Source organism: Gavialis gangeticus, unplaced genomic scaffold, assembly GCF_001723915.1.
Source record: "Gavialis gangeticus isolate Ggan-Ray unplaced genomic scaffold, GavGan_comp1, whole genome shotgun sequence".
NCBI classification, from domain to species: domain Eukaryota; kingdom Metazoa; phylum Chordata; order Crocodylia; family Gavialidae; genus Gavialis; species Gavialis gangeticus.
In genome coordinates, this window is record NW_017728983.1 from 1002360 (window position 1) to 1002616 (window position 257).

Sequence of the window (257 nt, forward strand, 5' to 3'; positions counted from 1 at the left end):
TTATTGAGGGGTGGGTCTAAATTATGCCTAAGAGACCCCTTAGGTCTGTGGACTAAGGGAAACTTTCCTTTTTGCCCCCGGACTTGGGGAAGTACCCCAAGTGCCTATACTGGGTTGAGTACCTGTGGGACTTTAGGCCTGTGTTACCCCAAGGACACAGGGCCACAGGACAGTCCATTCTTGGGGTGGTGGCGGTACGTTACCCCCAGACTAGCGAGTGTGCTCCGGGAGAGGGGTCGGCCGGACATAAGGCGCCC